Source organism: Silene latifolia, chromosome 9, assembly GCF_048544455.1.
Source record: "Silene latifolia isolate original U9 population chromosome 9, ASM4854445v1, whole genome shotgun sequence".
Classification (NCBI taxonomy): Eukaryota; Viridiplantae; Streptophyta; class Magnoliopsida; order Caryophyllales; family Caryophyllaceae; genus Silene; species Silene latifolia.
In genome coordinates, this window is record NC_133534.1 from 86,344,559 (window position 1) to 86,361,252 (window position 16,694).

Below are 16,694 nucleotides of genomic sequence, written 5' to 3' on the forward strand. Positions count from 1 at the left end.
CGCATTGGAGTCGAATACGGGGCAGTTTTGGTGTCGGATTTGGGGCTGCAAAACAGAGCAGCGAAGGTGGTGTTGGGCTGTTTGGGACCTGATTTGGGAAGGCTAAGCCAGGGTTTTGTGGTGGGTTTTGGCTGGGATTTGAACACGGTTTGGAGGAGAGGGGATTGGGCCGAAAGTGCGTCGAAAATCGAGCCCAAATCAAGTAGAAAACGAGCTCAAAAATCGCGTATAAAACCATCGTAAAAAATCGAGTTCTTCAAATACGGTTTATAAACGATATAAATTGATTTTTCAAATCAAATAACTAAAGAATGATTTTTCAAATCAAATATCTATTTTATTTTCAATAAAATAAAATTATGAAAATAAATTCAAATTAAAACAATAAAATGAATTCACTTTAAAAAACATTAATTTAAATATCATTTAAATTAATATAATACTTCGTCGACAACGCTCATTCTACATCGTAAAACAAGCCCAAATAATGACAATGACAACTAAAGAATACATGTGTCCTATCATCATCGGGTGTTTGTCGGGTTCTCTATAAATTCCAATATCGACGGATACGGGTATCTACAAAAGGTTAGGTTAAAGGATCAGCTATGTTGTCATCCGTCCAACCTTTCAAATCGCTACTTACTTTCTTTCAATGAAATCCCTAATTACATGAAATTTTCTAAGTACGTGTCTAGACTTGTTGCTAGACTTGGGTTCTTTAGCTTGAAAGATTACCCCACTATTGTCATAGAAGATCATGATAGGATCTTTGGTGGTGGGAACTACCCTTAGCCCCTCCAAGAATTGCCTAATCCACACGGATTCCTTGGCAGCTTCTGATGCTGCAATGTACTCAGCCTCCATAGTAGAATCTGCAATCACAGCTTCCTTGAAGCTTCTCCAGCTTACGGCACCACCATTGAGCATGTATATAAATCCAGCCTGGGATTTCATATCATCTCTATCTATTTGAAAACTCGAGTATGTGTAACCCTTATCACATAGCTCGGAGTCACCTCTAAACACTAAGATAGAATCCTTAGTCCTTCGCAAGTACTTGAGGATATTCTTAACTTCTATCCAGTGACTCTCACCTGGATTCTCTTGATATCTACTAGTCATGCTTAAAGCATATGAGACATCTGGACGAGTGCATATCATGTCATACATGATTGATCCAACAACGGAAGCATAAGGAATAAATTTCATGCGTTCAACATCTTCGGGTTCGGAGGGAGATTGAGACTTGCTCAAAATGATTCCACTACCAATAGGAATTAAGCCTCTCTTAGACTTATCCATGCTGAAGTGTCGAAGAACTTTGTCAATATAAGATTCTTGACTCAATGCCAATATCCTTTTGTGTCTATCTCTATAGATCCGGTTACCTAATATGCGTTGTGCTTCTCCTAAATCCTTCATTTGAAAATAATTTCCCAAATACTCCTTGACGAAGGATAACATTGGAATGTCATTTCCAATAAGTAGTATGTCATCCACATACAATATTAGGAACACAACATTGCTCCCACTGAACTTCATGTATAAACACGGTTTCTCAACACTTCGAGTAAAACCATTTTCTCTTATTACATGATTGAATCGATGATTCCAGCTTCTAGATGCTTGCTTAAGACCATAAATGGATCTCTTAAGCTTGCACACTTTGTTAGGACTTATAGGATCTACAAAATCTTCAGGTTGTATCATGTACACCTCCTCTTCTAAATGCCCATTTAGAAAAGCGGTCTTTACATCCATTTGCCATATTTCATAGTCATGAAACGCGGCAATCGCTAACAATATGCGAATGGATCTTAGCATGGCTACGGGGGTAAAGGTTTCGTCATAATGATGACCCTGAACTTGGGTAAAACCCTTTGCTACTAGCCTAGCCTTGTAGACATCATCATGTCCTTCTATACTATTCTTTACTTTGAAGATCCATTTGCATTGAAGAGGTCTCACTCCTTCAGGCAAATCCACTAAGTTCCAAACTTGATTTTCATGCATAGAACTAATTTCGAATTCCATGGCTTCAAGCCAAAAAGCTGAATTAGGACTAGAGATTGCAGCTTTGTAGGTGGCGGGTTCGTCACTTTCTAGAAGCAACACATCAAGACTCCCATCCTCTTGTATAAGTCCCACGTATCTATCAGGATGGCGAGTTTCTCAACCCAACCTCCTCAATTGAGGAATAACTACTGAATTAGACGACGAAGGAACGTCTTCACGTGCTTCTTCATGTGTCTCTATTTCGGTTTATGTCTCTTGAACTTCATTAAGTTCAAAATTTCTGCCACTCTGTCTCTTAGAAATAAACTCACTTTCTTAGAAGACAGCCTCACTAGACACAAACACTTTGTTTTAATGAGGTTTGTAGAAGTAATAGCTTCGGGAGGTTGTAGGGTAACCTACAAAGATGCATTTTTCGGATCGTGGGGCTGGCTTGTTGTCGGTCTTTACCCTGACGTAATCATCACATCCCCAAATCTTCATATAGGATATATTAGGAACCCTTCCTTTTCACATCTCATATCGTGTCTTTTCGGTTGCTTTTGATGGACTATTGTTCAATGATTTGATTGCGGTTTGCATTGCAAATCCCCAAAACGAGTTGGGTAACTTGGTTTAACTCATCATAGATCGAACCATATCTAGTAGGGTTCAATTTCTCCTCTCGGCAACACCATTAAGTTGTGGTGTACCGGGTGGAGTGAGTTGTGACACAATGCCACAATCTTTCAAGTGTGAATCAAATTCATTACTAAGATACTCTCCACCACGATCCAATCGTAGTGCCTTTATCTTCTTGTTCAATTGGTTTTCTACTTCATTTTGAAATTCTTAAATTTCTCAAAAGCTTCACTCATGTACTTTATTAAATAGATATACCCATATCTACTTAAATCATCGGTGAAGGTAATGAAGTAGTCATAATTACCCCTAGCGGTGACACTCATTGGTCCACACACATCGGTATGTATAAGGCCCAAAAGTTCACAAGCTCGAGTCCCTTTACCACTAAAAGGATTACGAGTCATTTTGCCTAGGAGGCACGATTCGCATAAACCATAAGATTGAAAATCAAATGGTTTAATAACATTAGTTGAAACTAATATTTTAATGTGATTCTCGATAATATGACCTAATCGACAATGCCAAATGTACGATACATTTGGATCACTTGATTTGAGTCTCTTGGTTTGTATGTTATAGATGTCATTCTTTGGATTTGAAGTCTCTAGAACATAAATGCCATTAATAGAAGAGCCTCGGCCTATGACCAAGTCATTTCTAGAAATAATACAACAATTGTTTTTAATGCCAAAATTAAAGCCCTCTATGTCTAATATAGCAACTGAAATAATGTTCTTAGAAAGAGAAGGAACATAAAAACAATTATACAAATACAACTCGAATCCATTTTCTAGAACAAGTACATAAGTACCCTTGGATGTGGCCGCTACCCTAGCTCCATTCCCAAGTCGGAGATCAACATCGCCTTTGCTCAGCTTTTCCACGTTTCTTAGCCCCTGTAAATGATTACAAAGGTGAGAACCGCAACCAGTATCTAATACCCATTTTGTCGTGGAAGTGAAATTTACATCAATAACATAAATTTCAGAAGGAATTTTACCAAGTGGAATAACAAGTCCATCCCTTATATTTCCCAAATATATGGGGCAATTCCTCATCCAATGTCCCATGCCATGACAATAATGGCATTCATCATCAACTTTGGCTCCTCTGGTAGTCCCACTAGCCATCTTGTTTCCATTGTTGAATTTTCTACCTTTTTTCCTTTCCTTTTGAACCATTTCCCTTTAGTTGCAAGAACTTGCTTGCTAGGACTCCCACTAGCTTCGGCATCCCTTTCTTCCAAAGATAAAGATCCCATAGTTTTAGTGATATGGTCTACCCGAGACGCATTCACAAAGGATCTAGTCATAGTAGGAGGTATGGAGGAAGTAATGAAATTAAGTTTTCCATCGGAATCGATCCCAAAATGAAGCCCTCTTGTAGTATCAAGATTGTTGTTGGAGCAAATTTCGTCAAATAAGTTATGATAAGTGTTGGAATATGTATCCTCCGACAATAATGCGATCACAACTGTTGATCATAATGATCACATGTTTAAGTCTCATTTTAAAGAATACAATTGGGAAGTAATATTTTACTGTCAACTGGTCCACACATATCGGTAATGATTGGCTGACTAGAGTTTGACATTACTGTCGTGCGACGGTGGTGACCAGTTGATCCCCTTAGGTCATACCTAAAAGGTAGCATTCTTAATTGATCATTTAATTGATCGTATAACGATACAGGTTAATTAAATTACTTAAAATTGACGGACGATTTTGGAAGTAATATTTACGTATCTCATTATAATTTGATTAAATAAGATGCGGTCTAAGTAATCGAATTGTTTTATTGCTTAGATGAAATTATTGTTTACGGAAATAATTGAAACGGAATGAATTGATTGTTATAAATACAAAATGTTATATTTTATGACTCGGGAATCCATTACGGTACAAGTAATTATGAATTGCTGGGTTAATTTAATAAATGACATATTTTATTAATATGTTGATTTTTAATTGTTAAAAATACAATTTATATATACCTAATGTCATGAAACATGTTACATGTGACAAATTGACAAAATAATGTGTAAAATGGATTTCTCATTTTACACCATAAGTACCGAAATTTAGGGTGTATTAGGCAAAATATTGTGTTGATTATTTTATATAGAAAACACAATCATTAACCTAAGAAATAGCCATGCAAACCTACTTGTCTTTGTGAAGAGAACCTTGATCATGCATTGGCTATTTCCACCCCCCCTTACCCGGTTTTTGAAGAGCAAAGCCAAGGGTCTTTTGCTCTATAATTTATCTTATACACTACATCAAAACATTAGTGTATTATCATTTTCATTCAACATCTAAAAATAAGAGTTAGAGAGATAAAAAACTTCCTCCTTCTCCCTTCCTCTCAACCGAAATTATTGAGAGAACAAAATATTTTTGGTCAATTTTATTCTAAATTAATATTGTTCTAGTAATAATAATATTAATTTTATTAAGTTGTTACTTTGGGTATAAATCCTTGGGAGGGATTCTCTACTTGAATCCTTGTTCATCCACTTAAGGAAGCTCAAGAACAAGTGAGTAGGAGAACTCACTTGTGCCCATAAAATCCGAAATCCTCAATGTACGATGATGATTTCTTCTTTAAATCTTTTATTGTTTGCATGCATAAGATCACCTTTTAATTTTATGACTAAATTAAAATTAAAACATATATGAATATGTCATGTAATGAGATATATATTTCTAACAAGCGGTATCAAGAGCCTTGGTTGTTTGCATGCAAATCTGTTATAGTTTTTCCGAGTTATACGATTAACATATAAAACTTGTAAATTTGTGTTATTATGATATATCACGAAAATAATTTATGCATGTTAAAGTATCTGATCCTAAAATGTATTTAGGATATTTTGGTTGATTTATGGATTTTTATTGTTCATCTTATATAATAATGGCATTAAAATGTGATTTTATGATTAAAATGTCAATTTCGGACTAAAATTAGCTAAACTTTGAATTTTCCAGTGATCTTTGGATATGTTATCACATGTTTTAGTTTTAGATGACCTGTAAATTTTCAGAATTTTTGGAGTTTTTATGCTCGAAATATGGATTTTTCATAACAAAAATCGAATTTAAATAAAAAATAGGTTAATATGAGAAATATTTCGAATCTGGTCATCTAAATTTAGTATGTTGTCACATGCAATTTTACAAGATGTGTGTAAAATAATATGCTATAATGAAGTATATATGCATGATTTATGAATTTTTGATGAAAAATAGCATAAATAGTGACTTAATTAGTGAATTATTGCTAAAACATACTCCATGACTAAAGAAAAACGTCACATGTTGCATTTTATTACCTATTTCAGATATAAAATTGAAAAGTTGATGAATATAATTTTTCTCATGTTTTTATGATTATAATTGATAAATCCGATAAACCGCAACATAGTTTTTCCGATAAATATTTCGAAATTTTAACCTAATGTTTTTTTAACATTATGAGTGTCATGGTATTTTTCCAGAATTTTCAAGAGTTTAAATTTCAAATTTCAAATTTATTTGAAATTTTTGTGATTTATTTGAAATTTATAGCATTTTATTGTTATTTTGGGTCCATTAATGAACAATTTTAATAAATATAAGTTAATTATGGCCAAATAGTTAGTGGAGACTAAATTTTGAGTCCTAAGTGGTTAGGGTAATTAACTTGTGCATAAATATGAATTTATGTAATTTATTGTGATTTTAAAAGGTTGAATCACGCAAATCCGTAAAAACCGTTAAATATACGATATTGGCTCCTTAAAGGCGATTTAGCATAAAATTGGGCATGTTCATACATATTATAATGCTGAATTTTATTTATGATTGTCATAATTTTATTTTAAGTAATTTTTGAATTATGTAATTTTACTTAGTATGGCCTTAGTTTTTAATTGGTATTACCCGAAATGTATGGGAATATCGATTCGGTTGTAATTTATTGTGATCTCGTATCACCGTTTTGTAATTTAATAGATTTATTTTATTTTAATTAAAAATGTATAATAGGAAATTATGTAATTTGTTATGTAATTTATTTATTCCGGAGTTCCTTGAAGACGATGTCACTCAAGGAAGACGATACATAAAGACGGTGTTACCTCGAGATGGGTGCCAAAACCGAAGTTCAAGGGACCAATGGAGTTGGTTTCCGAATATGTAATAGTTAATTAGATTTTCTATTTTAGGAAGGCCATACTAGGATTTAATTTATGCTTTGCATTTTTATTTATATGTTGCATGCATCGCTAAATCGCCATAACTAAAACATGCATCATCTCTTAATCGAGTTTATCGACCGTGTCAATTAGAATTATCGTAGTTCACCGCTTTAGTTCACTTAAAACGTGATAGAGAATAAATTGACATGACCTCTCGCTAAAATAATCAATTGAGACATAGCCTTACCAAAAAGTAGAAACCATGAAAACCTATTTCGCGAGGGAGTGAACTCGGCCCTACCGGGGTACAAAACTTGTTACGTAGGGGAAGTGGGTGATAAATGTCTATCCACCGAATTCATGTTGATAAGGGATGAATCGGCCCTACCGTGCCCAAGTTGATGTGGATTTGGATCATGGACACATTTATTCGAAATTTGGCTTGAGCTCAACGGAAGTATTTGTGACTGTAGTCGCATGTGTTCCGGGCTAAAGATATAAGTTAATGTAATTTTATCGACCAAGAGTTCTAAAAGTAGAATCGATTAAAGTGTTAATCCACCGAGTGATATTGATAAGGGATGAATCGGCCCTACCGTTCCCAAGTTAATATGAATTTGGATCTTGGAATCATTTATCTAAGTTGGGTAGAGGTCACTAGATAAATGCAATAAAACTTGTTTAAATTAATTTTTTACGAGTATTATTATTATTTTCAAAACGACATATGTTTTATTCCTTCTATTTTGTTTTGTAGACCGCTTTTTATTTCTCATAACAAATGGCCAATCCAAACACCAACGCCACGCCTCTCACTAATACTTCATGGCTCCGATCCTTCCTGGATCGATGTAAACTTGAAAAGAATGGGTCAAATTTCTCCGATTGGGATGCCCAACTCAAATTAGCCGCCCAAGGTGACGACAAGCTTCGTTACCTCACCGAGGCCTCTCCACCTGAACCTAATACTAAGTCGACCGCCGCTACTAGGGAAGCATATGGGGCTTACCATAAGGAGTCCGCCGCAATGAAAAATGTGTTGATATTTGCGATGGAGGCGGATCTCCAAAGGAGAGCCTTTAAGATGGGCACCGCTAATGAAATCTACTCCAAGCTTGTGACAATGTTTTCACAAACTCCGCGGATCGTCCAATATGAGGCGGCCGCGGCATTCTTTGATCTCGACTTCAAAGGGGCCAAAAGGTTAGCCCTCATGTGCTCAAATTAATGGAGCTAGTCAAGACTTTGAAGATTCAAAAAGTTGAAATCCCCAAAGAACTCATTGTAGATAGGATTCTACACTCCTTATCCAAAGTCAAGGCGTATGTTCAATTCCGGGTGAATTTTAACATGCAAGACAAGGACGTGTCTCTTGAAGAGTTGCACAAGTTACTTGTGCAAGCCAAAAGAGACATGGGGTTAAATGTTAACCCACCTAAGGATGTGCTTAACATTAGCACCAAAAGCAAGGGGAAGTTCAAGAAGAATGGGAAGAAGGGTAAGAAGCAAGCTCCCACTTTCACCAAAGCTAAGACTTATGAAGCTAGCACTTCCAAGATCAAGAAGGGTCCTCTTGATAAATGCCATTATTGTAATGGTGTTGGACATTGGAAAAGAAATTGTTCCAAATACCTTGGTGACATTAAGGCTGGAAAGATCACTCCAGTAGGTAAATGACTATCCTTTCTTTTATGTTTCTAATTCAACTATGGTATTGTGATACAAAGTTGTAATAATGTATCCCTTTTTATTGTAAATAGGGCCTCCACCAAGCAAGGACAAGGGAAAAGAAAATCAAGCTTGAGAAACCATCGAGAAGCTAGGAGTAGCTTCCATGAAGCTTGTTTTTTTTTATTGTCTTATTTTAATTTATGTTTCGGATTTTAGAACCTTTTGATTTCCGTGTTTGACATGGAAATGTATTTTGGATATTGGTTGTATTTTGGATAATGATGGCTTGGTTTGCAACCCAAGTCACCCGTTTTATCGTATTTTATCCTTGTTCTAAAATTCGTCTTTATCCGCTTGCTCATAGAAACATATGATCATTCACTTAAAGTGATCTAATTGACAACTATAATTATGGGATTCATTATATGTCCACAAGCTTAAGGCTTGTATATGATCAATTATAAAGTCATATTGAGTTGAAGAACTCTCTTGAAGGAATGTCAATCACCAAGTTCACTTATCAAATTTAAAACAATTAGTCAACCTATGAGATAGTGCTCCTTATACTTTAATATCATTATTTGTGTCTCATAAGCTATCTTTGAATCTCTAATGTATTCATTCTAAAGATAGAGTGGGAGAAAAATGAAGACACAAAGAACATCAAGAAAATTTGTGTAAATGAGATCTATGCAAGGAAGAATGATTTGAATAAAGGTATATCTATTTATATAGTATACACGAATAGATGAGATCTATGGTCTCGAATAGATCTACATGACAAAAGAGACCAAGTGAAGTAATCAAAAGAATATGTTCTCAAGATAACTACACGAGGAGACCAAAAGAAAGTTTTGGAATGAGAATGACTAATTTAAAGTCTTAACCATAAGTTATGACTAAGTTTATGAACAACTTTTGACCAATAGTTTCAATATTGATATTTACTTAAGAGCCTAAATGAAACAAAGTTGCATCCTCGAAAATAAGTGAGATTTATGACCAAAAGGTTGCAAATGTTGATATGCCGATATCCACAAAAGCTGAGTTAAGTATTAACCTCGCTAATGTCATTACTTAACCTCATTATGAAAATGAAATGGTTAAACCTCCTTCCGAAAGGGTATCTTGAAGGACGTGTATTAGATATAATTCACATTTGAATAATGACATTGCTACGCATCATCACAATATGAATGAGTTAAGAGATTAGAATCTCTTTTCATAAGGTTAAGATGAAACCTCTTCAAAATAGGTATTTTGAAAGGATATGATGGGAACATATATGGTTTTATCTTAATAACTTAGCAAAGCAATATATATATTTCAATTCTTGAAATATTTCAATTGAGTAGTCGATTACGAAACATGTGGAATTAAGTGGGAGTTGGAAATTATCATGTGAAGACATGGAATTTAGTGGGAGCAATCATCTTGTAAAAGTTTATAACTCATTACTCATTGAGAATGACGAGCTAATACTTTCTTTCACAAAGAAGTATTTGAGTTTTCAATTCTGGATGAAAATAGACTATGATGAATCCAATCACATCACGAGATGTTGGATAAGTATTGAGATATAAACATCGATTCAACGAGAAACATAGGTTATTAATGTCAATGAAAATGGAATTGCCATTAGCAGTCATGGCCGTTCATTGAACCTAAGAATGGTTGATCTCATGATTATTAGTTACTAATGTTTCCGCCATTAGAATAATCATGCATATGTCCAATAATGAATCATATGCATAAGTGGCAAGCCATAGAAGAAACGTCATGAATTATCGAGGAGAATCCGATGAGGATTTCAGTGTTGGACAGAACACTCTGTTATGTGTCAAGAGGTTGCACATATTAAAGTTCGAACAACACGTAAGGATTTATGAAAATCCTAAGCCTTTCAAGCTAAAAAGAGAAATAAAAGGTTTGGAAATGTACTTAGTTGAAGTAAGAAGTTACTCAAAAACTAATATTTCCTAATATGCTAGGACTTGTGAGAAGTGTTAGGCTAATCATCTTGACAATTATTTCAAGACTCTGCAAAACATTTACCTAGTGCATTATGAGTGGGTGGAGTACTTGATCAGTGCAAGTTATATCATTCACCGCAAATTCATTGGTTATGTGATAATCGACATGGAAGTTCTTTCAAGATAAAGAACCCAAACCAAGGTTGGAAACCTATATGTGTACTTGGTAAGGTTCATGCTATGATAGATAACATGAACGTAAAGGAAAATGCGATTATAAGAAGTTTGAACACATGGACACATGGTATGTTAAACTTCTATTGTAATCAACAAGTGTTTACACACTTAGGATATGCATCATAAGGTTGTAATATGGTATTGACTACCCGAATGTGATGTCGACATTTGTCGTTTGAGTTATTTCTAACTCACCTTATACTTTGTTACATCCAATGGGTTGTAGAGACAATTGAACCCCGTTTAAGTGAACACGGATTAGCATTGTATTCGCCCATAGTTACTTACATGAGGTGACGTCTCGAAGTGACTAGAATGTGATGCGATTGATGGCAAGTTCAAGTGCCATGGAGTCATATGAGAATGACTAGTCGATCACATATGCAGACTGTTAGGAACATTTTTTCGGGCCTTATGACCGCTTATAGAGTTCTGGCAAATTTATATAGCCTGGTCATGGCGAGAGCTACTATAGTATTCTAATAAGTCGATTCTTTTGACTAAAGACTATTCACCTAAGATGGCACAGTTTCAGATTAACTTTGATTTGTGTTACTACGACCTTCGTAAATGGGGTCAAATGGGCATATTTTGGGTTATGATGGCTGTGGCTAGTCAAAGGGAATGAGTGCGATAGGAATTGTCCACCCCTAGTCAGGGTTAAAACAATATCTCAGGGCCACTCGAGGAGTAATGAACTGGAAATGCGTGGCCACGCTCGGAAGATATCTATGGTAGATAAATCCGGTCAATCAGTTATTCTCCAGATCAAGGAAATCACTCTCGATATGATCACTTGCAAGTACGACCCGAAAGACACCTTGCATTGAGTGGGAGATAGTAATAGGACAAGAGAATTGGTGATGCACACTTGTCGAGGACAAGTGGGAGATTGTTGGAATATGTGTCCTCCGACAATAATGCGATCACAACTGTTGATCATAATGATCACATGTTTAAGTCTCATTTTAAAGAATACAATTGGGAAGTAATATTTCTTGTCAACTGGTCCACACATATCGGTAATGATTGGCTGACTAGAGTTTGACATTACTGTCGTGCGACGGTGGTGACCAGTTGATCCCCTTAGGTCATACCTAAAGGGTAACATTCTTAATTGATCATTTAATTGATCGTATAACGATACGGGTTAATTAAATTACTTAAAATTGATGGACGATTTTGGAAGTAATATTTACGTATCTCATTATAATTTGATTAAATAAGATGCGGTCTAAGTAATCGAATTGTTTTATTGCTTAGATGAAATTATTGTTTACGGAAACAATTGAAACGGAATGAATTGATTGTTATAAATACAAAATGTTGTATTTGATGACTCGGGAATCCATTACGGTACAAGTAATTATGAATTACTGGGTTAATTTAATGAATGACATATTTTATTAATATGTTGATTTTTAATTGTTAAAAATACATTTTATATATACCTAATGTCATGAAACATGTTACATGTGACAAATTGACAAAATAATGTGTAAAATGGATTTTCCATTTTACACCATATGTACCGAAATTTAGGGTGTATTAGGCAAAATATTGTGTTGATAATTTTATATAGAAAACACAATCATTAACCTAAGAAATAGCCATGCAAACCTACTTGTCTTTGTGAAGAGAACCTTGATCATGCATTGGCTATTTCCACCCCCCTTATTTACCCGGTTTTTGAAGAGCAAAGCCAAGAGTCTTTTGCTCTATAATTTATCTTATACACTACATCAAAACATTAGTGTATTATCATTTTCATTCAACATTTAAAAATAAGAGTTTTAGAGAGGTAAAAACTTCCTCCTTCTCCCTTCCTCTCAACCGAAATTATTGAGAGAACAAAATATTTTTGGTAAATTTTATTCTAAATTAATATTGTTCTAGTAATAATAATATTAATTTTATTAAGTTGTTACTTTGGGTATAAATCCTTGGGAGGGATTCTCTACTTGAATCCTTGTTCATCCACTTAAGGAAGCTCAAGAACAAGAGAGTAGGAGAACTCACTTGTGCCCATAAAATCCGAAATCCTCAATGTATGATGATGATTTCTTCTTTAAATCTTTTATTGTTTGCATGCATAAGATCACCTTTTAATTTTATGACTAAATTAAAATTAAAACATATATGAATATGTCATGTAATGAGATATAGTTTTCTAACAATAAGACTCAATGGTAATTGGTGTTGTTGCATGTGTAGGATCCATTGCGTTATATATAAACTACAAACATGGAGGTAAAGGAAGTATTAACATTTGTCATTTTAATCAAACTTGTAAACATTTTAAACAAGTTATAACATTTATATAGTGACCTCTACCCAACTATCATAAATGATTCCGAGATCTAAATTCATATTAATTTGGGCACGGTGAGCCGATTCATCTCTTATTAATATAACTCGGTGGATTAACCGCTTAATCGATTCTACTTCTACAACTCTCGGTAGATAAAAATTACTTTAATATTTATCTTTAGCCCGGAACACATGCGACTACGTTCACGAATACTTCCGTTGAGCTCAATCCAAATTTCGATGTAATAACATTTTATTACCCACTTACCCAGCGTAACAAGTTTAGTATCCCGGTGAGCCGAGCCTACTTCCTTCTGAAATTGGGACTCATGGTTTCTAGTATTTGGTAAGGCTAATTCTCAACTTTTTATAAGTGAGAGGTCTTGTCAATTTATTATCTATCACGTTTTAAGTGAACTAAAGCAGTGAACTACGATAATTCTAATTGACACGGTCGATAACTCGATATGATATGCATGTGTTGTTATGGCGATTTGGCAATGCATGCAACATATTAAAAGAAATGCAAAGCAATAATAGTAAATTCCAAGTATGGCCTTCCTAAAAATAGAAAATCAAATAATCTATTACATATTCGGAAACCAACTCCTTTGGTCCCTTGAATCTTCAAATGGCACGTCTCCCAAGAACATCGTCTTCGTCGGAACACCTTTCTGAATGGCACCGTCTTGAAGAAACTCCATGATTACAAATAATAATAAAAATACAAAGCTATTCCTATTATACATTTTTAAAATGGAAAAAGTAGTAAAAGATAAAAGTGATACTAGATCACATTAAATTACAACCGAATCAATATTCCCTTTCATTACGGGTAATATCGATTAAAACTAAGGCCATACTAAGATAAAATTACATAATTCAAAATTATATAAATAAAAAGCATTCAACAATTGAAATATGCAGCATTATAATATGTATCTATCATGCCAAATTATGTGCCAAATCGCCCTATTTAATTTATATTGAATATATTACCCGGTTTTATGGAAATGCGTGATAATAACTTCTTAAAATCACAAAAATTAGTCGTCACTCAATTTTTGATAATAATTCAACTTGATTTAATTTTTATGCTCATTTTTTACCTTAAAATCATAATATTTATGAAATAAATCCAATTTAAAATACAATAATTCCAAAATTTGAATTTCAAATTTTTGAACATTCTGGAATAATTCCATGACACTCATAATGTCAAAAATCATAGTTAAAAGTTTTCGAATTAATTTTGAGAAAATAGAGTTGCAATTTATCGATTTTATCTCATAAAACATCTAAAGTATACAAAATCCAATCCAATCAATTTTACAACCTTAGATATGATAAGTGGGATATTTATGCAACCTAAAATAATTTTCTCATACCATGTAATTCGTTTTAGCAATTTATGCTAAAATAATCACTATTTATGCCATTTTTACTCTAAAAATTCATAAATCATGCAAAATGAAATAATATCATCCCAAAATTTACATACAATGTGTAAATCATGTATGTGACAACATATTAAAATTTCATGGTCTGGTTCGAAGTTTAACTATTTTTAACTATTTTACCTCTTTTAATCCTTTTTTATCTCATAAAAATCATAAAACATGCAATATTAATCAAATTAATACGAACGTTTACACACAACTTGTAAAATATGCATGTGAGGTCATATAAAATTTTCAAGGTCAGAGACTTAGTTTAACTATTTTTAGCATTTTATTTCCCATTTTAGTCATAAAAATGTAATAAAATGACCAAAAATCATTAAAATGAGCAATAAATTACCATAAATCATAAAAATGACCTAAAAACATTTTCGGACCAGAATATATAACATGCATCATGATTTCGTGACTTACTCTTATAAATCACAAATTTTTAGTTTTATATGTTAACATTTTAACTCGGAAAAACAATAACCGATTATGCATGCAACATCCTATTCTATTATACCACTTGTTAGGTTCATATACCTATTATTAGACTCCTCTAATAGTGAACTAATTAACTTCTTAATTATTCATTCTTTACATCTAGTGCAAGCATAACAAAATAAGAGATTTATAAGGAAAAACAATGTGCCTTACATTGTGATATGGTCCGAAATTAAGGGCACAAATAAGGTCACCTTCCTTATTTGTTCTGAGCTATAATATGTTGGATGATCCTCCAAAATCCTAATGTAGAGATTCTCCTTTGATTGCACCCAAGACTTATCCCTTAAACTAGTATACTAATTAACTAGATTAATACACTAGTACCCTTAAAATTAATTCTAATAATATACTTATTACTACACTAGTAATCCTATATTATTTTTAGAATTTATGATGAACAATTTATGAAGATTCCAAGACATTTTAGAGAGATGTGAGAGTAGTAAAGAGTTTGCATGCAAGAGTGAATAATGGTAGTGTAGTGTGTGTAATAAGAGAACAAAACTCTCTTAAAAGAGAGTAGAAAAACCGGTGGAAGCAAGAGGAAGGAGCCAAAATTGGCATCTTGTTTTTCACTTTTTCCCTTCATAATACAATAGGCATGTAAGCTAGTCTTCACTAGCCACGATGATATCTATTTTACCTAATAAAATAACATCATCCTTACACCATATACTACCCAATATTTCGGTCCATTTAACATAAAATGGACTATCATTTTATTTTGTCAATTTGTCATTTGTCACACAATATGTCACATGTAGAATATTACATGTTATTAATTAATTTAATGCATATTTATCAAATAAATATCATTTTATAAATTAATTAAATCACAAATTACAAATTGACTTGTTTAAAATGGGTCACATAATTATAATTCACAACATCTTGTAATTATAATTAACCATTCAAACTCATCTCTATTGTTTCACAAACAATAAACAATTTTAGTAATAAAGTATTTCAATTACTAAAATAAATCTTATTTAATCCCATTACAATAAGATATAAATAATCTTTCTCACAATTGAATTGTTCAATTTTAAGGAATTGATTAACTTGTATCACCATACAATTAATCAATTTGTCCATAAGGGAATTATCCTTTAGGTGTGATCTTAAGGGATCAACTGATCACCACCGTCAAACGACAGTAATGTCAAATTATAGTTAGCCAATCATTACCGATTAATGACGATCAGTTGACTATATAACGAATCATCCCTTACGTATTCTTAATATGAGATTTAAACATGTGATCGCACTATTGTTGAGGACACATACTCCAACTCGAATATATAATTCTTCTCAAGAATTTTAAAGATGTTATTTAAGGCTTTCACAAGCCATCATTCGAATTAACTTATTATTGACTTATCATGCTCTCTAAGCATTTATTACATCATGGCATGTGCGTCTGTTGGCATACATGATCGTTCCAATAGGGAAACATTAGAAATCGACTTCATGTAATCAACAACTTAATAGGTTCAGTGAACGACTATGACTCCATCATAGCAATTTAACTTTCATTAACATGAATAACCTACTCAACTTTGTTGATGTTAAAAGGATATGAAAGATCTTATGATCATAAGACTCTTAACTCTATGCCAATATTCTCTCACATAGATTCGGTAATCTAAAATAGATCGCACCTTTTCCTAGTCTCCCAATCACTCTTAACAGAAGAGAGCATTGATACATTATTCTCAATAAGTAATA